Source organism: Erinaceus europaeus, chromosome 2, assembly GCF_950295315.1.
Source record: "Erinaceus europaeus chromosome 2, mEriEur2.1, whole genome shotgun sequence".
Classification (NCBI taxonomy): Eukaryota; Metazoa; Chordata; class Mammalia; order Eulipotyphla; family Erinaceidae; genus Erinaceus; species Erinaceus europaeus.
Genome location: NC_080163.1, coordinates 132464013 through 132485988, shown reverse-complemented (window position 1 = coordinate 132485988; position 21976 = coordinate 132464013).

Here is a 21976-nt window from a genome sequence, read left to right as displayed (position 1 = left end):
CTATCTTTCTCTCACTCTCTCTTTCTTCCCCTCCTCTCTCAATTTCTCTCTGTCCTATCTAACAACAATGACATCAGTAATAACTACAACAGTAAAACAACAAGGGCAACGCAAAAGGGAATAAATAAATAAATATTTGAAAAAAAAAAAGGGGAAAAAAAAGAAATAAAATCCACATACCCGGGAGTCGGGCTGTAGCGCAGCGGGTTAAGCGCAGGTGGCGCAAAGCACAAGAACCGGCATAAGGATCCCGGTTCGAACCCCGGCTCCCCACCTGCAGGGGAGTCGCTTCACAGGTGGTGAAGCAGGTCTGCAGGTGTCTATCTTTCTCTCCCCCTCTCTGTCTTCCCCTCCTCTCTCCATTTCTCTCTGTCCTATCCAACAACAACAACAACAATAATAACTACAACAATAAAAAACAACAAGGGCAACAAAAGGGAATAAATAAATAAAATTTTTTAAAAATCCACATACCCTTTACCCTCATTATTTTTCAGTGGGATAATAATACATGCAAATGCATGTCTTTACCTAGATATTGTGTACTTCAAAATACCTATGTTTATTTCTCCTGTACCTTCATATATTATGGTCTTGCAAAAAGACACACAAGTTCCCTAATGTTCCATTTCAGAAGACATTTATTCAATGTACATCTTACAGTTAAATCATTTTTTGTAATGCTGGCTCACCCAGTAGAACTCACTTTACCATGTGTGAGAACCAGGCTTTGAGCCCCCTGCCACCACATGCACAGGAGAAACTTTATGAGCAATGGGTAGTGCTGTGGTATGTCTGTCTCTCACCCTAATCTGAAAAGAGAAGGAAGAAAATCCACCGAGAGCAGTGGAATCTTGCAAATGTGAAGCCCCCCCTCAAAAAAATTATAATTTTCTGTTTAAGACATTCTATTTTGAGTTTAACTATCAAAAACATTTTCCTTTACAACCTGACTTGGTATAGATTATACCTTCCCTCTAAGGAGTCACTTAAAGAGACTTGAGTTATCTCTCCACATAGTATTTAATGATTTAACTACAAAAAAAATTTTTTTTTTTTTTGCAGAACTAAAAGATACCATTTTTGACCTTGATACAAATTTTGACATTCCACCTTTCTATTATCACAAATTATGAATTAGAGTTTGAATTGTCAACCATAACTGATTATTTATTCTTTGATCTTTTTTTTTTTATAACCTATAACCCCAAGGCAAAACTTGTGTGAGTTCAATACCCACCCCCTTCAGATAGACCACATCCCTTTGCTACCACAGTGAGGTTTGTGTGGTGCCATGGCTTGAATTTGGCCCATGTGTTATGCAAGGCAAACACCCAAGCTATGCCCTGTCTTTCTTGTCCCTTTCCTTTGTTAATTTTTAAAAAATATTTTATTTATTTTATTTTGAGAGAAATGCAGGGAGAGAGAAACAGAGGGAGAGAGACAGAGAGAAACACAGAGCCCTGCTCAGCTCTGGTTTATAGTGGTGCGGGGGATTGAACCTGGGATTTAGGAGCCTCAGGTATGACCTTTGTTAATTTTTAAGATTACTGATAGACTATGGCTATATATTATTATGTGTGACTTTCTGAACAAATTTACCAAAAACATTTAGTTTTTGCCTTTTAATAGCAAGGGAAAAGGATAATTTTTTTAAAAATTTATATTTATTTTCCTTTTTGTTGCCCTTGTTTTTTATTGTTGTCGTAGTTATTGTTGTTATTGATGTTATCATTGTTAGATGGGACAGAGAGAAATGGAGAGAGGAGGGGAAGACAGAGAGGGTGAGAGAAAGATAGATATCTGCAGACCTGCTTCACTACCTATGAAGTGACACCCCTGTAGGTAGGGAGCCAGGGCTCAAACCAGGATCCTTACGCTGGTCCTTGTGCTGGTCCTTGCGCTTGGCACCACATGCACTTACCGCTGGGCCACCGCCGGACTCCTGAAAAGGCTAATTTTATGCACTACTGTTAGAAATCTAAATTATGGCCAGTCTCCTTTGAAACTGTAACTGTCTTGACACCAAACATATTACCCTTCAACCTATGAGGTACTATCACTAAGAAAATAAGTGCCAGTACTTAAAATATGTTTATCACTGAGTATTATATGTTTTGGTAATGGCAAAAGGAAACACACTGACCTTTAGTAAAGGAATAACTGAATAGATATGCAATGGATGGATGGCATTTTCCATGGAAATTGGTTATTCTGGGTAGTCTTAGAAGTAGCACAGTAGGTAGAGCACTGAACTTACAACCTGGATGAGCTCCTGAGTTAGATCCCCTGCATCACATATATCAAGTGATGGTTTCTTAAAGTGAATGTAGAGGAGTCGGGCAGTAGCGCCCCAAGTTAAGCGCACGTGGCGCAAAGTGCAAGGACTGTTGTAAGGATCCCTGTTCGAGCCCCCAGCTCCCCACCTGCAGGGGAGTCGCTTCACAAGCGGTGAAGTAGGTCTGTAGGTGTCTATCTTTCTCTCCCCCTCTCTGTCTTCCCCTCCTCTCTCCATTTCTCTCTGTCCTATCTAAATGACAACAACTACAACAACAATAAAAAAAAGTGAGTGTATAGGAGTAAACTCCTACAGGCCAGTGGAAAACAAGAAGAGAGTACATGTGTTTGTGTAGGTCTGTGCATACACCAAATTTTGTAAAAAATAAAGATATAAAATCCTTATGTGTATTTTTCTGTGATTTTGAGCCTTGGATGATAGCATTCTAATTCTCACAAGTCAAAAATATAGTTACCACTAATTCCAGTGAAGAATTTTTATACACTTTTAGTCACATTTATGGTAAACACCAGTATAACCCACTAAAATGGACACAATTGGGAGTCAGGCAGTAGCGCAGTGGGTTAAGCGCATATGGTGCAAAGCTCAAGAACCAGCATAAGGATCCCAGTTTGAGCCCCCGGCTTCCCACCTGCAGGGGAGTCGCTTCACAGGTGGTAAAGCAGGTCTGCAGATGTCTATCTTTCTCTCACCCTCTCTGTCTTCCCCTCCTCTCTCCATTTCTCTCTGTGCTATCCAACAACAACGACATCAGTAACAGCAACAACAATAAAAAAAACAAGGGCAACAAAAGGGAAAATAAATATAAAAGAATTTAACAAAAAAAAAAAGGACACAATTAATAAAATAAATAACACCAGTTACCATAGTACCACATAAGGCACATTCTTTTATTCTGTAGAATGGTTGCTTAAAGATTTACTTAGAGAAAGAACTAGAGCTTCACTCTGGCACATGCAATACCAAGGATCAAACTAAAGACCTCATGCTTCAGAGTCTAACACTGTACCCACTGTACCGTCTCTGGGGCTGCACACCTAATGAAAAAATTTTAATACAACAAAAATAGTAAAGTCAGAAAGACAATGAAGAAATTGCAAACAAACAAAAAAATTCAGGTGACTGGGGCCATTTCTTAAAGTGAGAAAAAGGAAAGGCATCAATTGGAGTCTGCTGAGCAACAAAGGGGGGGTAGCACACTGGATAAAAAACATTGAACTCTAAAGCAGGAGGTCCCAAGTTCAGTCCCAGCACTTAAAGGTGCCAAGTGATGCTCTGGTTCTCTTTCTGAGGCTCATAGAAAATAATTATTTTTCCAAGAAAATGCACAATGCCTAATACAGCTCCCTGTGGCCTCAAAAGTTGAATAAATATTTTTAATGGGACTGCTGTTTCCTAAAGACATGTAGAAGGACCAGGAACAGGTGACCTGGTTCTCCGAGGTGTGGGAAAACCTGACAGGTTAAGACGTAACACATTTGGGTGTGCTGCACTCAAGTAAAGGACTCTGGGGAGAAGGGGGAGTGTTCAGGTTCTGGAACATGATGGCAGAGGAGGACCTAGGTGGGGGGCTAGAGTGTTATGAGGAAAACAGAAATGTTCTTTTTTATTTATTTTCCCTTTTGTTGCCCTTTAAAAAAAATTGTTGCTGTGGTTATTGTTAGATAGGACAGAGAGAAATGGAGAGAGGGGTTGAGAAAGACACCTGTAGACCTGCTTCACCACTTGTGAAGTGACCCCCCTGCAGGTGGGGAGACGTGGGCTTGAACTGGGATCCTTAAGCCGGTCCTTGTGCTTTGTACCACGTACGCTTCACCCGCTGTGTTACCACCCGACTCACGAAAACTGAGAAATGTTACAAATGTATCAACTACTGTAAACCCCTCAAAGGGAAAAAAGACAACATATTTGGAGACAACAGTAAGGCCACAGATCACTTTGCTCAGGATACCAGGCGTTGGGAAGTGAGAACAATACCAGGCTTTGTAACTATGGCCAGCGCTGGTGTGGTCAGCTGGTTTGGCTGTACCAGATACAAGACAGCCTGAAGAGTAGCAGGGACTGGCTGGGACTGGACAAGCCGGGGTGCCTTGCTGAGACAAACTCATGGAGGGAGCAGGCCCAGCCAAAAGATGGGGCAAGAAAAAATAATAATAAAATGGAGCAAGAGAAGAAGGAAACATGATTAGAGACAGAACATAGAGCAGCTGAAGATACAGCTCAACTAGCAGAACATCACTCTTTTAAAAAAAATTTTTTTATTCATTTATTTTCCCTTTTGTTGCCCTTGTCTTTTTATTGTTGTTGTAGTTATTGTTGTTATTGATGTTGTTGTTGGATAGGACAGAGAGAAATGGAGAGAGGAGGGGAAGACAGAGAGGGAGAGAAAGACAGACACCTGCAGACCTGCTTCACCGCCTGTGAAGCGACTCCCCTGCAGGTAGGGGGGGGTGGGCTCTAACCGGGATCCTTACGCCGGTCCTTAAGCTTTGTGCCACATAACGCTTAACCCGCTGCCAGACTCCCCAGAACATCACTCTTAACATGTCTGAGGCTCACAATGAAATAATTTTTTCCAAGACAATACATAATGCTTAATACAGCTGCTCCCTGTGGCCTCAGGAGCTCAAACACTAGTAATCACCACTTGGTAAACATATTAGCCAATTATATATATCCTTGGCAGCAGAGAAAATAAAAAGGAGCAGGAAGGTGAGGTCCCCTGGAGCCCCAGGCCCCCTTATCATCGGCATCCTTGGTGCCTGAAACCTTGTGCCTCCTTCAATGGGGTCACTACTGCAGCTCTTGGGGGACAAGCCCCAACTCTTGGCCGACCTCATGAGACTGAAAAAATACCACCAATGTCTCTTCCTGTTAAGAAAGTAAAAACACTCAAAAGAAAAGGACATGGCCCACTGGGTATAGCACACACCTCTCCATGTGTGAGGTCTCAGCTGTGAGCTCTCTGCATCACATGGGGAACCTGTAAGGCCAAGCTTCTGGGGACATGGAGAGCCAAGCTGGGGTGTCTCCTCTCTCTCTCCCTCTGTCTCGGATTGAAAGAAAAACAAGAGTCCACTGGGACCACTGGAATCAAATAGGGAATTGGCAAAAAAAAAAAAAAAAAAAAGGGGGAATACTCCAAAACCAAGGAAACAAGGTGCCCAGGCCAATGCTGTCATGATGGGTGTGCTGAGGGCCCAGGCAGTGGCGTATCTGGTTAAGCACTCAGATTATTGTGTGCAAGGACCCAGGTTCAAGCATCTGGTCCCCACTTGCAGGAAGGACGCTTCACTAGATGTCTCTCTGTCTCTCTGTCTCCTCCTCCCCCCCCTTTTTTTTCTTCTTTTGCCTCATGGGTTATTGCTGGGGCTTGGTGCCTACACTACAAATCCACTGCTCCTGCGGCCTTTTTTTTTTTCCTTCAATTTTTTTGGATAGGACAGAGAAATTGAGAGGGGAGAGGGAGAGAGAAAGACACCTGAAGATCTGCGTCACCATTTGTGAGTCGACCCCCCTGCAGGTGGGGAGCTGGGTGCTCCAACTGGGAGCCTTGTGCAGGTCCTTACACTTTGTACTATGTGTGTTTAACCTGGTACACCACTGCACCGCCCAGCCCCCTCCTCCTCCCCCTCTTGATTTCTCTCTATCTCTTTTCAATAGTAAATAAAATATTTAAAAAGAGAGGAAATACTATAGGTGTACTGAAAAGGGAGCTATAAGCCATCATTGCCTTCAGACCATAAATGAAATCACCCTTTAAAAATATTTTTATCAGTGATTAATAGTGATCAACAAGATGGTAGAATAACAGGGATACAATTTCACATAATTCCCACCACTGCAGTTTCATGTCCCACCCTTTTTTTTTCTTTTTTCTTTCTTTATTATGTTTGTTTTTTTTTTTTTTGCAGGTGGGGATCCAGGGGCTCAAACTGGGGTCCTTGGGCAGGTCCTATTTTACTTCTTTTCCTTTTTTTTTTTGTTGCCCTTATTGTTTTATCATTGTTGTTATTGTTATTGTTGTTGTTGTTGTTACTGCTGTCGTTGTTGTTGGATAGGACAGAGAGAAATGAAGAGAGATGGGGAAGACAGAGGAAGAGAGAAAGATAGACACCTGCAGACCTGCTCCACTGCCTGTGAAGCGAACCCTCTGCAAGTGGGGAGCCAGGAGCTCAAACAAGGTTCCTGATGCCGGTCCCTTTCCGCCATGTGCACTTAACCCACTGCTCCACTGCCAGGCTCCCTCATGTCCCTCCCTTTCTATTGGAACTGTCCCTATTCTTTATCCCTCTGGGAGTATGGACCAAAAAAATTTTTTTAATTTTATTTATTTTTTAGAAAGATGCAGAGAAACACACACAAACACCAGAGCACTGTTCAGCTCTGGTTTATGGTGGTGCAGGGGACTGAACCTGGGATTTAGGAGTCTCAGGTATGAGAGTCTGTTTGCATAACCATTAATGCTGTCTCCCCCACCCTGGACCAAAATTCTTTATGAGGAGCAGAAAGTGGAAGGTCTGGCTTCTGTAATTGCTTCTCTGCTGAGCATGGACACTAGCAGATAGATCCACACCCCAGCCTATTCCTATCTTTCCCTAGTTGAGTAGGGCTTTGAGGAGATGAGGTTTCAGGACACACTGGTGAGGTCATCTGCCCAGGGATGTCAGGATAGCATCATGGTAACATCTGCAAATTGGTGGCTGAAAAGCAGTAAGATATAAAGCAGGACAAACTGTTTAATAATCAGGGACCTAAAGGTAAGACAAGAGCAGATGTAACTAAGGGTCTTTGAGTGTACTTTATTTTTTATTTATTTTTATTTATTTATTTTATCAAAGCACTATTCAGTTCTGGTTTATGCTGATGTGGATGATTGAACCTGGGACCTCCAAGACTCTAGAATGAAAGGCTGTTGTGTAAACTTCTATGCTATTTCCTCTGACACATCACATGACACTTTAAAAAATCATTATTAATTTATTGTTGGATAGAGACAGAGACATTGAGAAGGGAGGGGAAGATCGGGAAAGAGACACCTGAAGCCCTGAACTCATGAATCTTCCTGCAGGTGGCGAACCTAGGTCCTTGTACAGTGTTGTGTGCACTTAATCAGGTGCACCAGGTTTGTTTTTTGTTTTTAACTAGAGCACTGCTCAGTGCTGGATTATGGTGGTTCTGGGGACTGAATTTAGGACATTACCTCAGACACCAAAGTCTTTTTGTACAAACATTATGCTATCTCCCCAGCCAGACACACTTTCTTTACTGCTTCCTGCCTTCCCTCTAGCCAAGCTATGCTTCTTCATTCAATAACCAGTCGCTGAGTTCTCTCTCTAGCTCAGCGGGCAACAGAATGGCCCTGAAGGTCTGCTAAAAGCCATGCCTGACCCTGTCCCCATAGCTTTTGGCTCCGCGGGTCAAGTGCTGACCTGAGAACCTGCATTGCTTACAAGCTCCCAGAGATGCTGCTGCCATTTCTGGGCTGAAGACCCCACTCTGAGAAACACACACACTCCACACACACTGGGGGATTAACTGCGCTGCTTTGTGGGATTTCGGGGCGGGGTGGGGAAATCAGCTCCCCACACACCTGAAGACTGTCAACAGGTGCCAGAAGTGGAGGGTGACGACTATCTCAAGAAAATCAGGTTTCTGTGGGAGCCCATCTGACCTGGGAGGCCCGGTTCGGGGTGAAGTGCCACGCGAACCCCGTGCCGGGGCCTTTGAACCACCTGTAACACTCAGAGTAATTGCAGCCACCTGGGCCTGTAGCCACAGCAGTAAACTGCTCCCAGTCCGCACCAGGAGACAGCATGCGGGGGCGGAGCCAGGGTCCGGGCCACGCCCTCTTCCCCTTCTGCAGCTGCGCAGGCTTCTACCCTGTAGGGCTGCTCGCCCACCGCCCTTCTGGGCGCCTGCAGGGGGCGCTCCCAGTGACAGCCCCCTCCCCCCGCCCCCGCATCCTCCCCTCCTCACCCCCACTCAGTGCTCAGCCTCTATTCTGGGCTCATTTGTGACCCTCGTGGCCTGGATCCTTCACCAACCCACCCCTCGAAATTTAATTTTCTCCTCTGTGGTTATGGTTACACTTGGTATCAACCACAGTCTGAAAATATCATGAGGGCCAGGAGATAGCTCTGTCAGTACAGCGCACACCACTTGCCATGTGCAACTATTCCAGGTTCGTGACGCTGGTACCACATGAATTATCATGGCACCAGGGGGAAGCTCCTGTTGCTTATCTTTATCTGGTGCAAAAAGAGGAAAAATTCGCCCAGAGCCGTGGAATATCATGTGTGAGGTCTGGGCACCACAGAAAAAAAGTTAAATTAGGGCCAGGTGGTGGTGCACCTAGTAGAGTACACTTATTACTGTGTTCAAGGACATGGGTTCAAGCCCCCAGTCCCCACCTGCAGGAATGAAGCTTTAGGAGTGGTGAAGCACAACTGCAGGTGTCTTTTTCTCCCTATCTCCACCTCCACTCTTAATTTCTCTGTCCTAAACATCAAAAAATAAATATTTAAAAATTAAATATCACACATGAACAGATGTCATCTATTTATATATTAGATATTTTATTAACATACTTTCACATGATATTAAGAAAATTAGAGGCTACATTAGTGTCACCTTTATTACAGTATATTGTTGTAAATGTTCTATTTAATTTACTTTATTACTGTTTCTAATTTACAAATTAAACTTTGTCTTAGGAACATAAATACAGCAAAGGAGAGCATATAGGGTTGGGTGCTGTCTGGTTTCAGCTGTCCTAAGGTAGGTCTCAGATCCTGCCTAGTACTGAGAAAGAAAGGGTGTGTGGAATTATACCCGTTATTTTATTTTTATTTTATTTTATTTTTGCCTCTAGAGTTATTGCTGGGGCTAGGTGTCTGCTCTATGAAATCACTGCTCCTGGAGGCCATTTTTTTCTCATTTTGTTGCTCTTGCCCTCGTTGTTGTTGTTGTTGTTGTTAGTGCTGTTGTTGGAAAGGACAGAGAGAAATCGAGAGGGAGAGAGAAAGACACCTGCAGACCTGCTTTGCTGCTTGTGACACGACGCCCCTGCAGGTGGGGAGCTGGGGGCTCCAACCAGGATCCTTGAGCTGGATCTTGTGCTTTGGGCCATGTGCACTTAACTCGCTGTGCTACCGCCAGCCCCCGTACCCCATACCCCTGTTATCTTACAGTCTTGTCGATCATTATTAAATCACTAAAAAAAAAAAAAAAAAGTCATCTGGGTCACAGAGCTACCACAGCTGTTTACACAACAGAATTTCCTTTTTTTTTTTTAATATTTTATTTTATTTATTCCCTTTTGTTGCCATTGTTGTTTTATTGTTGTAGTTATTATTGTCGTCGTTGTTGGATAGGACAGAGAGAAACGGAGAGAGGAGGGGAAGACAGAGAGGGGGAGAGAAAGATAGACACCTGCAGACCTGCTTCACCGCCTGTGAAGCGACTCCCCTGCAGGTGGGGAGCCGGGGTTCGAACCGGGATCCTTATGCCGGTCCTTGTGCTTTGCGCCACCTGCGCTTAACCTGCTGCGCTACAGCCCGACTCCCCACAACAGAATTTCATGACTGAGGCTCCAAGTTTTCAGGTTCAACCCCCAGCACCACCTCATGTCGGAGCTGAGTGGTGATCTGGTAAAACAAAACAAGCAAACAGAGGGGGGCTGGGTGATAACGCAGAGGGTTAAGTGCACACCGCGCGAAGCGCAAGGACCGACATAACGATCCCGGTTCGAGCCCTCAGCTCCCTAACTGTGGGGATGGGAGGTCGCTTCACAATCGGGACGAAGGTCTGCAGGTGTCTGTCTTTCTCTCCCCTTCTCTGTCTTCTCCTCCTCTCTCCATTTCTCTTTGTCCCATCCAACAACAAGGACGGCAGTAACAACAATAATAATAACAACAGCAACGATAAACAAAAAGGGCAACAAAAGGGGAGGAAAATAGGCTCCACGAGGGAGTTGGATGGTAGCGCAGCAGGTTAAGTGCAGGTGGCGCAAAGCACAAGAACTGGCTTAAGGATCCGGGTTGGAGCTCCCGCTCCCCACCTACAGGGGAGTCGCTTCACAAGTAGTGAAGCAGGTCTGTAGGTATCTATCTTTCTCTCCCCCTCTCTGTCTTGTCCTCCTTTCTCCATTTCTCTCTGTCCTATCCAACAACAATGACATCAGTAACAACAACAATAAAACAATAAGGGCAACAAAAGGGAATAAATAAATAAAATTTTTTTTAAAGCCTCCAGGAGCAATGGATTCGTAGTACAGGCACCGAGCCCCAGCAATAATCCTGGAGGCAAAAAAAAACAAGACAAACAAACAAACAAACAAACAAAAACTCAAGCAAACAGAAAAGAGAAGCAAGAAGGTCCGGGAGGTGGCACAGTGGATAAAGCAGCGGACTCTCAAGCATGAGGTCTTGAGTTCAATCCCCCGCAGCACATGTACATGACTCTTTCTTTCTCCTCCTATGTTTCTCATTAATAATTAAATAAAATCTTTTAAAAATAAAAATCATAATAAAAGAAAAGCAAGATCATCAGTAGGTAAAGAGAAGGTGGGGGACATGCGTCCAGTCAAATACCATCTAACTCAGAACAAGAATAGGAGTCCTGGACTGGGGAGACAGCATCATGGTTATACAAAAAGATTAATTACTGAATCATCAAAGGTCCCAAGTTCAATCCCCAGTATCACCATAAGCCAGAGCAAATCAGTGCTCTGGTTTAAAAAAAAAAAAAAAAAAAAAGGTCGGGGGAAGATAGTATAATAGTTATGCAAAGAGACTCTCAGCCCTGAGGCTCCAAAGTCCCAGGTTCAATCCCCCATATAAACCAGATCTCAACAGTGCTCTGGTTAAAAAAAAAAAGTGTGGGGCCCTCAGCAAGGACCCCTAGGCAAACCTCGGTTTCCAAAGAAGGGACTCTACAAAATGAGACACACTGCTGATTAAATGTGGAACTTCTCTCTTCACTGTAACTTTTTTCTTTCTTTCTTTCTTTCTTTCTTTCTTTCTTTCTTTCTTTCTTTCTTTCTTTCTTTTTCTCTTTTTGCCTCCAGGTTACTGTTGGGGTTTGGTGTCCCCATTAAGAATCCACTGCTCCTGGCATACTTCTTTTTGATTTTTTTTTTATATGACAGAAGTTGAGGGGAGGGGAGACAGAGAGGGAGAAAGAAAGATAGACACCTGAAGACCTGCTTCACCACTTGCGAAGCCACTCATGTGCAGGTGGGGAGCAGAGGGCTGGAACTAAGATCCGTGCACAGGTCCTTGAGCTTTGAAATATGTGCGCTTAACCCGCTATACCACCACCAACAGGCCCCCCACTGTGGTTTTCTTTCAGTATAACACCTACTTGGAACAACTCGGGTATGTAGTACTTTGCCAGCTGTAATTTTTAGTAAATTTAAATGCAGATCCAGTGGAATTAAATATCCTAATTAAGTAGTAATGCAAAATACATTCTGTATTTCAAAGATTCAGTATGAGACAAAGGATATATCTGTATACTATAAATCATTTTAAGGCAGTGGTCCAGAACCTGGCGCAGTAGTTAAAGCAGCAGATTTGCAAACATAAATTCCTGAGTTCGGGAGTCAGGCTGTAGCACAGCGGGTTAAGCGCAGGTGGCGCAAAGCACAAGGACCGGCATAAGGATCCCGGTTCGAACCCCGGCTCCCCACCTGCAGGGGAGTCGCTTCACAGGTGGTGAAGCAGGTCTTTCTCACCTCCTCTCTGTCTTCCCCTCCTCTCTCCATTTCTCTCTGTCCTATCCAACAATGACAACAACAATAATAACTACAACAATAAAACAACAAGGGCAACAAAAGGGAATAAATAAATAAAATAAATATTAAAATAATAATAAAAAAAAATTCCTGAGTTCACACCCTGGGACTTCCATATGCCAGAGTGATGCTCTTGTTCTTTCTTTCTTTCTTTTTTTAAAGAGTTTATTTATTAATTCATGAGAAAGAGAGAGAAAGAACCAGACATCACTTTGGTACATGTGCTGCCAGGGATTGAACTTGGTACCTCATGGTTAAGAATCCAGCACTTTATCCACTGTGCCAGCTCCCGGGGCACGCTCAGGTTCTTTCTATGTGTGTCTCTCCCTCTTTCTCTCATAAATAAGTAAATTCTTTCAAGGGTTTTTTTTTTTTTCTTTTTTTTTCCACTTTTTTTTTTAATTGGGGAATTAATGTTTTACATTCAACAGTAAGTACAATAGTTTGTACATGCATAACATTCCCCTCCCATATAACATTACAACCCCCACTAGGTCCTCTGAATCCTTCTTGGACCTGTATTCTCCCCACCCACCCACCCCAGAGGCTTTTACTTTGGTGCAATATGCCAATTCCATTTCAGGTTCTACTTCTGTTTTCTTTTCTGATCTTGTTTTTCAACTTTTGCCTGAGAGTGATATCATCCCATATTCATCCTTCTGTTTCTGACTTATTTCACTCAACATGATTTTTTCTTTTTTTTTTTTTCTTTTTTTTTAAAGAAAGGATTAATTAACAAAACCATAGGGTAGGAGGGGTACAATTCCACACAATTCCCACCACCCAATCTCCATATCCCACCCCCTCCCCTGATAGCTTTTCCATTCTCTATCCCTCTGGGAGCATGGACCCAGGGTCATTGTGGGTTGCAGAAGGCAGAAGGTCTAGCTTCTGTAATTGCTTCCCCCTGAACATGGGTGTTGACTGGTCGGTCCATACTCCCAGTCTGCCTCTCTCTTTCCCTAGTAGGGTGGGTGGGTCTCTGGGGAAGCGGAGCTCCAGGACACCTTGGTGGGGTCTTCAGTCCAAGGAAGCCTGGCCGGCATCCTGATGGCATCTGGAACCTGGTGACTGAAAAGAGAGTTAACATACGAAGCCAAACAAATTGTTGAGCAACATGATTTTTTCAAGGTCCATCCAAGATCGGCTGAAAACAGTGAAGTCACCATTTTTAACAGCTGAGTAGTATTCCATTGTGTATATATACCACAACTTGCTCAGCCACTCATCTGTTGTTGGACACCTGGGTTGCTTCCAGGTTTTGGCTATTACAAATTGTGCTGCCAAGAACATATGTGTACACAGATCTTTTGGGATGGATATATTGGGTTCCCTAGGATATATCCCCAGGAGAGGAATTGCAGGGTCATAGGGTAGGTCCATTTCTAGCCTTCTGAGAGTTCTCCAGACTGTTCTCCACAGAGGTTGGACCAATTGACATTCCCACCAGCAGTGTAGGAGGGTTCCTTTGACCCCACACCCTCTCCAGCATTTGCTGCTGTTACCTTTTCTGATGTATGACATTCTCACAGGAGTGAAGTGGTATCTCATTGTTGTCTTTATTTGCATTTCTCTGACAATCAGAGACTTGGAGCATTTTTTCATGTGTTTCTTGGCCTTTTGGATATCTTCTGTGGTGAATATTCTGTCCATGTGCTCCCCCCATTTTTAGATGGGGTTATTTGTTGTCTTGTTGTTGAGTTTGGCAAGCTCTTTATATATGTTGGTTATTAAACTCTTGTCTGATGTATGGCATGTAAAGATCTTCCATTCTGTGAAGGGTCTCTTGGTTTGGGTAGTGGTATCTTTTGCTGTGAAGAAGCTTTTTAATTTGATGTAGTCCCATAGGTTTATACTTGCCTTAGTCTTCTTTGTAATTGGATTCGTTTCATTGAAGATGTCTTTAAAATGTATGCGGAAAAGAGTTCTGCCAGTATTTTCTTCTGAGTATCTGATAGTTTGTGGTCTAACATCCAAGTCCTTGATCCACTTGGAATTTACTTTTGTATTTGGTGAAATACAGTGGTTCAGTTTCATTCTTCTGCATGTTTCAACCCATTGTTTCCAATACCATTTGTTGAAGAGACTCTGCTTTCCCCATGTAATAGTCTGGGCCCCTTTGTCAAAGATTAGATGTCCATAGGTGTGGGGGCTTGAGGGTTTTTCTTCTTAATTTGATAGGGCAGAGAGAAATTGAGAGGGGGAGATACAAAGGAAGAGAGGAGAGACAACTGCAACACTAATTCACCACTAGTGAAGCTTCCCCCTCTACAATTGAGAACTGAGGGTTTGCACACTGTAATGTGTGTGCTCAACCAGGTGCACCACCACCCGGCCTCAATACAAAAAAAATTTTTTAAATAGTTTTTTTTTTTAATTTGCTTTTTTCCCCTCCTTTTGTTGCCCTTGTTTTATTGCTGTTGTAGTTATTATTGTTGTTATTGATGTGGACATTGTTGGATAGGACAGAGAAATGGAGGGAGGAGGGGAAAACAGAGCGGGGAGAGAAAGATAGACACCTGAGACTTGCTTCACCACCTGTGAAGCCAATCCCCTGCAGATGGGGGGGGGGTGTTGAACCAGGATTTTTTTTTTTTTTTTTTTTACACCAGAGAACTGCTCAGCTCTGGTGCAAGGGATTGAACCTGGAACTTGGGAGCCTCATGCATGAGAGTCTGTTTGCATAACCATTATGCTATCTACCTCTGCCCTGGAACCAGGATTTTTACGCGGGTCCTTGCATTTTGCACCACCTGCCCCTAGCCGCCTGCACTACTGCCCAACTCCCTTAAATAGTTTTTAAGGTAAGGGGATAGTGAAGTGGCAATCCACAGGACTTGTGTGCAAAATTCCAGATTTGATTTTAATCACCACCATTTTAATCACCCCACAGCTGGAGAGTTCTGGTTGAAAAAACAAAATTAATTGATTATATGTTTCAAATGATCATATACACTGAGTTAAAGAAAACATCCACAAGGGGGCTGGGCGGTGGTGCACCGGATTAAGTGCAAATAGTACTAAGTGCAAAGATCCGCGCAAGGATCCGAATTGGAGCTCCCGGCTGCCCACCTTCAAGAGGGACATCTCACAAAAGGCGAAGCAGATTTTTCTCTCTCCCTATCTCCCCTCCTCTCTCAATTTCTCTCTATCCTGTCCAATAAAATGGGAAAAAAATGTCCATCAGGATCAGTGGATTCATAGTGCCACCACTGAACCCCAGAGACAACTCTGGAGGCAAACAAAACAAAACAAAAAAACAACGACAAAATTAATTTACTATGTCTTTTTACTTTTTATTTTTTGCCTCCAGGGTTATTGCTGGAGCTCAGTGCCTGTACAAATCCACTGCTCCTGGAGCCTATTTTTTTCCCTTTTGTTGCCCTTGTTGTTTATCGTTATTATTATTATTGTTATTGCTGTCATTGTTGTTGGATAGAACAGATAGAAATCGAGAGAGGAGGCCAAGACACCTGCAGACCTGCTTCACCGCTTGCAAAATGTCTCCCCTGCAGGTGGGGAGCCAGGGGCTCGAACTGGGACTCTTACACCCGTCCTTGTGCTTTGCTCTATGTGCGATTAACCCGGTGCACTACCTCCCGACTCCCCTTTTTAATTTTTTAATAGGGCTATCAAAATGATTTTATTTTATTTTTTAAATTTTTATTTATTTATTACTGAGAAACATAGGAGGAGAGAGAAAAGTCCAGGCACCACTCTGGTACATGTGCTGCTGGGGATTGAACTCAGGAACCTCATGCCTGCGACTTCGATGCTTTATCCATTGCGCCACCTCCCGGACCACTCAAAAAGATTTTAAATAGCCTATTAACTAATTTTTATTATTTAAAAAATATTTATTTATTTATTTATTCCCTTTTTGTTGTCCTTGCTTTTTTATTGTTGTAATTATTATTTTTGTCACCATTGTTGGACAGAGAGAAATGGAGAGAGATGGGGAAGGCAGAAGGGGAGAGAAAGATAGACACCTGCAGACCCGTTTCACCACTTGTGAAGCAACTACTCTGCAAGTGGGGAGCCGGGCTCGAAGGATCCTTACGCGGGTCCTTGCATTTTACACTACGTGTGCTTAACCCGCTGTGCTACCGCCTGACTCCCAATTTATTATTATTATTTTTTATATTTATTTTCCCTTTTGTTGCCTTTTTTAAATTGTTGTTGATGATGTCATCATTGTTAGATAGGACAGAGAGAAATGGAGAGAGGAGGCAGAGAAAGACAGACACCTGCAGATCTACTTCACCGCTTGTGTAGCGACTCCCCTGTAGGTGGGGAGCCGGGGGTTGGAACCAGGATCCTTTCTCTGCTTTGCACCACATGCACTTAACCAGCTGCACTACCTCCCTACTCCCCTTTTTAATTTTTTAATGGGGCTATCAAAATGATTTAAAATAGCCTATTGACTCATATTCTTTTTTTTTTTCTTAGACAATAGAAGGTTTTATTAGGGTGAAACAGGTAAAAGGCAAAAGAAGCAATTATCATCAGTGGCTAAGAGTACGTTATATCCATAAAGAGTGAGTATAGGGAGTCGGGCTGTAGCACAGCGGGTTAAGCGCAGGTGGTGCAAAGCACAAGGACCGGCATAAGGCTCCCGGTTCGAACTCTGGCTCCCCACCTGCAGGGGAGTCGCTTCACAGGCGGTGAAGCAGGTCTGCAGGTGTCTATCTTTCTCTCCTCTCTGTCTTCCCCTCCTCTCTCCATTTTTCTCTGTCCTATCCAACAACGACAACAACAATAAAACAATAAGGGCAACAAAAGGGAATAAATAAGTAAAATAAATATTTAAAAAAAAAGACTGAGTATAGTTATCAAAAGTTTAATCCCATAAGATAAACAATTATCAGCTGAGGTATAAGTTGCTCATGGCTGGAGGAGTCTTAAATAGTTTACTGGCTAGCAGAGTCACAAGTGTTCAGTTCCCAGGAGAAGTAGTCATGGCGGATACCTGGAGGCCTGGAGCACCTCCATCAAGATGCTTCTGACCAGGGGAAGAAGCTGTAGCCAAAAAGAGTGATCTCTCCAAGCCCATGCCTTTTATACCTTCCTTTCTCTGTGTCCGGCCTCAGGCTGAGGCCATTCATATGCTATTAGTCAGTCATTCATATGCTAATAGTCCTAAACTCAATTGAAAAGACTGGAATCTGAGGATACAGTCCAGGGGACCAGGTGGTGGCTCACCTGGTAGAGCACATGCTATGAGGAGCAAGGATCCAGGTTTGAGTCACCAGTCCCCACCTGCAGGGGGAAAGCTTTGCAAGTGGTGAAGCAGGGCTGCAGGTATCTCCCTGTCTCTCCCTTTCTAGGTAAGGTACTTGAAAAGCTCACAGCCTTTAGATTCATCAAAATCAACAATTTATTTGGCTCTATATGTTAACTCTGTTTTCAGCCATCAGGTTTCTGACGCTAACATGATGCCAACCAGAATTCCCTGGGCAGAAGATCCCACCAATGTGTCCTGGAGCCCCGCCTCCCCAGAACCCCACCCCACCAGGGAAATAGAGAGACAGGCAGGGAGTATGCATCGACTGTCAACGCCCATGTTCAGCCACATATTCTTTTTTTTTTTATAAAAGGAAACTGACAAAACCACAGGATAAGAGGGGTACAACTCCACACAATTCCTACCACCAGATCTTCGTATCCCATCCCCTCTCCTGATAGCTTTCCTGTTCTTTAACCCTCTGTGAGTATGGACCCAAGATCATTCTGGGATGCAGAAGGTGGAAGGTCTGGCTTCTGTAATTGCTTCCCCGCTGAACATGGGCATTGACAGGTCGATCCATACTCCCAGCCTGTCTCTCTCTTTCCCTAGTGGGGAAGGGCTCTTCTTCTTCTTCTAGCGTTTGCCCTTCTTCCGTAGCCAGTCAACAGGTCAGGTTGAAAGCTGTCAGGAGCTGCTTGTTGCTGGCTTTGAAAGTGACTGGGATCCATGTGGATTCAGTCGGCTAGGAAGAATCGTCAGTTTCCCCAATGAATGGGTACTCACGGGATGCACCACGAGAAGGTCGATCCAATGCATCCCGGGAAGGGCTCTTCTTCTTCTTCTAGCGTTTGCCCTTCTTCCGTAGCCAGTCAACAGCGTCAGGTTGAGCTTGATGTAAAGTTTCGAGACCTCCTTTGAATCTGGAGAGGTGGCAGCTCTAGGGAAGCGGAGCTCCAAGGCACATTGGTGGGGTTGTCTGTCCAGGGAAGTCTGATCGGCATCATGCTAGCATCTGGAACCTGGTGGCTGAAAAGAGAGTTAACATACAAAGCCAAACAAATTGTTGAACAATCATGGACCTAAAGGCTGGAATAGTGCAGATGAAGTGTTGGGGGAGGGGGGGTTTCCTCCATTTTGTAGATAGCTACTAGTCAGCCTCATATTCTTATGTTGAGCAGCGCTGGTTTAAAAGCATTAACAGGGGGAGTCGGGCGGTATCACAGTGGGTTAAGTGCATGTGGCGCAAAGCGCAAGGACTGGCTTAAGATCCCAGTTCGAGCCCCCGGCTCCCCACCTGCAGGGGAGTCGCTTCACAGGCGGTGAAGCAGGTCTGCAGGTGTCTATCTTTCTCTCCCCCTCTCTGTCTTCCCCTCCTCTCTCCATTTCTCTCTGTCCTATCCAACAACGACATCAATAACAACAGCAGCAGCAACAACAAAAAAAAAGACAACAAGGGCAACAAAAGGAAAATAAATAAATGAAATTTAAAAAAAAAAAAGCATTAACAGGGAGTCAGGCTGTAGCGCAGCGGGTTAAGCGCAGGTGGCGCAAAGCACAAGGACCGGCATAAGGATCCCGGTTCGAACCCCGGCTCACCACCTGCAGGGGAGTCGCTTCACAGGCGGTAAGCAGGTCTGCAGGTGTCTATCTTTCTCTCCTCCTCTCTGTCTTCCCCTCCTCTCTCCATTTCTCTCTGTCCTATCCAACAACGACAACAACAATAATAACTACAACAATAAAAAAAAAAACAAGGGCAACAAAAGGGAATAAATAAATAAAATAAATATTAAAAAAAAAGCATTAACAGGGGAGTCGGGTGGTAGCGCAGTGGGTTATAGGCAGGTGGCGCAAAGCGCAAGGACGGGCGCAAGGATCCTAGTTCAAGCCTCCGCCTTCCCACCTGCAGGGGAGTCGCTTCACAGGCGGTGAAGCAGGTCTGCAGGTGTCTATCTTTCTCTCCTCCTCTCTGTCTTCCCCTCCTCTCTCCATTTCTCTCTGTCCTATCTAACAATGACGACATCAATAACAACAACAATACCTACAACAACAATAAAAAGACAACAAGGGCAACAAAAGGGAATAAATAAATATTTTTAAAAAATTAAAAAAGTAAAAGCATTAACAGTTAATTAAACAATTGCTGTTTTCATATTGTAAACTAGGTGGCAGCTGTCTCCCGGACTCAAAGGGGGAGTAGGCAGGGTGTTCCTGGAAGCCAATGGAACAACTGTTTAAAGGGGTTTGTGCTTTATATTCACTTGTAGGTGTAAGGGTTAAAAATGGATACAGGCATAATCAAGGGGAAAATGTGTACAGGTATAATCAAGAAATTGCTAGCATTGTTCAGAGACAGGACTGGAATGGTGGTTAGGCACCAGAACAATAGAGAGGTTACAAATGGGATTCGGGTGGTAGCATAGCGGGTTAAGTGCATGTGGTGCAAAGCGCATGGACCAGAGTAAGCAACCCAGTTCAAGCCCCCAACTCCCGGAAGTCGCTTTACAAGTGGTGAAGCAGGTCTGCAGGTGTCTATCTTTCTCTCCCCCTCTGTCTTCCCCTCTTCTCTCGATTTCTCTCTGTCCTATCCAACAACAACGACATCAATAACTACAACAATAATAACTACAACAATAAAACAACAAGGGCAACAAAAGGGAATACATAAATAGATAAATAAATAAGTAAATATTTAAACAACAAAAAAAGAAAAGTTAAAAATTAACCAGACCCCAACGCAACGATTGCCACCTCAACATGCTTCACTTCAGACTGTGTCCAGAGACTTCACATGTGGAATGACAACCCTTCAGCTTCATTACTCGAGTGAGACCTTTCCTTTCATAGTATCCTCTAATTCCATCTCAGGTGGTTCACTTTCTAACAAAGTCCCAAAACCTAGATATACACCAGTTTCTGTGAGAGAGAGCATATGTTCACACATATCCGTAAACTACTGCAAAATATATACCTGAAAGCAGAAGTACACTAGAGTTTGCAGTGAGTACCCCCCTAACACTTCCTCTACACTATTCCAAGCTTTGGGTCCATGATTGCTCAACAATTTGTTTGGCTTCGTATGTTAACTCTCTTTTCAGTCACCAGGTTCCAGATGCCATCAGGATGCCGGCCAGGCTTCCCTGGACTGAAGACCCCACCAAGGTGTCCTGGAGCTCCGCTTCCCCAGAGACCCACCCACCCTACTAGGGAAAGAGAGAGGCAGACTGGGAGTATGGACCGACCAGTCAACGCCCATGTTCAGCGGGGAAGCAATTACAGAAGCCAGACCTTCTACCTTCTGCAACCCACAATGACCCTGGGTCCATGCTCCCAGAGGGATGGAGAATGGGAAAGCTATCAGGGGAGGGGGTGGGATATGGAGATTGGGTGGTGGGAATTGTGTGGAGTTGTACCCCTCCTACCCTATGGTTTTGTTAATTAATCCTTTCTTAAATAAAAAAGAAAAAAAAAATTAACCAGACCGGGGGCTGGGCGGGTTAAGCGCACATGGTGCAAAGCACAAGGGCCAGTGTAAGGACCCCAGTTTGAGCCCCCAGCTCCCTACCTGCGGGGGTGGGTGGGTGGGTGTCGTTTTTCAATTGGTGAAGCAGGCCTGTGGATGTCTCTTTCCTGCTCTCTGTCTTCCCCTCCTCTCTTGATTTCTCTCTGTTCTATCCAACAACAACACCTATAACAACAATAACAACTACAACAAGGGCAACAAAATGGGAAAAATGGCCTCCAAGAGCAGTGGATTCATAATGCAGGCACCAAACCCAGCGATAACCCTGGAAGCCAAAAAAATAAACCAGACCTAGAGTAGGAATAATGCTAGCTTTCCGCTTCTGTAAACCCAGCTGCTTTCAGTAAGGTAGGATGTTTGTTTCTGGAAAAACAAGGTGTTTTTGTACCAAGATGTGGTGCAAGTCTAAAAGCACCCCCCCACCCATTAGATTTCAGGTAAACGAGCCAAGTCCCGGAACCTGTGCAAAACTATTGTATGTAACCAATGCTGGCACATGCTGCAAACAGTATGAAAAGATGCTTGTGACTGTGCTTAGGTGTTCAGTCCTTGGGTATCTCCTGTGTGAGTCTTCCCTGGGCTGGACCCTCAGCTGAGTAGGCTTAAATAAGATTCATACTCAGCCACCTAACTTGGTGTGGAGTATTGTGATTTCTGCGTGGAGAATTCTATCCCATTACAGTAGGTGAATGGCTATTGGCATGTGTATAAAATACAAGTCCTTTCCCCTGACTTTGAGTATTTCACCCACCCATGTAAAGCTGCAAGCACATAAAATGAGTGTGCTTTTTTTTAAAATAATGGTTATTTTTTTTAACTTTATTTATTTGTTATTGGGTAGAGACAGAGAGAAACTGAGAGAGAAGGGGGACATAGAGAGGAAGAGAGACAAAGTGACACCTGCAGACCTGCTTCACCACCTGTGAAATGATTCCCCTACAGGTGGGGAGCCGGGGGCTTGAACCGGGATCCTGACCAGTCCTTGCCCTTTGCGCCACGTGCGCTTAACCCACTGCGCTACCTCCCGACTCCCTGTGCTTTTTAATTTCTTAAGAAATATATATATTTTAAACCAGAGAACTGCTCAACTCTGGTATATGTTGATTCTGGGGATTGAACCTGGGATCTTGA